The sequence below is a fragment of the Crocodylus porosus genome, unplaced genomic scaffold, assembly GCF_001723895.1.
Source record: "Crocodylus porosus isolate Cpor-Errol unplaced genomic scaffold, CroPor_comp1, whole genome shotgun sequence".
In the NCBI taxonomy this organism is placed as follows: Eukaryota; Metazoa; Chordata; order Crocodylia; family Crocodylidae; genus Crocodylus; species Crocodylus porosus.
In genome coordinates, this window is record NW_017728943.1 from 97,294,720 (window position 1) to 97,295,517 (window position 798).

The following is a 798-nucleotide window of genomic DNA, read 5'->3' on the forward strand; positions in this document are numbered from 1 at the left end:
GACACCATTGCTCCCACCTGCCCCCGTGCTCCCCCTACATGTCCCCACTGCATATCATATGTTGGCATTAACACTTACACCTAGGGGCAGGTCAAGAGAATGGCATCTTATCGGTAGGGATACTTAATCTACACAAGAGAGCAAGTTCGCAAAGGGACTCTCATTGGACCTAGAGGGATGGTTTTCCAGCTTCTGCTTCTCCTGTGTGAAAATGAAGTTTATTTCCTACTAATGGGGACTTTTTCCCCTCTCCAACTTTCCCTGAGCCTGGTGAAGGATGAGCCTGAAAGCTTGCAGAAGAAGATATATATATATATCTATATATAATTGCAAATATATAGATATAGATATATATAGATAGATAATTGCAAATATCTATCTATATATATCTATTATCTATCTGCAATTATCTACCTAGCTATCTATATACATGTATGTATACACACTTGCAATTATATATAGATATATATGTCTTTGTCTGCAACCTTTTGGGCTCATGCGCCCTTCATCAGGCTCAGGGAAAGTTGTTATATCTATATCTATGCATCTATATATAGATATTTGCAATTTCTCAGTTGCTGTAATCAAAGGTATCATTTAAGAACCAAGAGTCCTAGACTTGTGCATTTCTGTAGGGATACTAGGCATTTTTTTTTTAATCACTTAGTAGCAGAAATGATCGAAGGCTTCTTGCCTGTTCTTTGTTTGCACTCTGTCTTTTCTCTCTCTCTCTGGACCGGCCGTGGAGGCCCCGCCGCAGTGCCGAGGGGCGTGGCCGCGGGGCATTGTGGGGCTTGT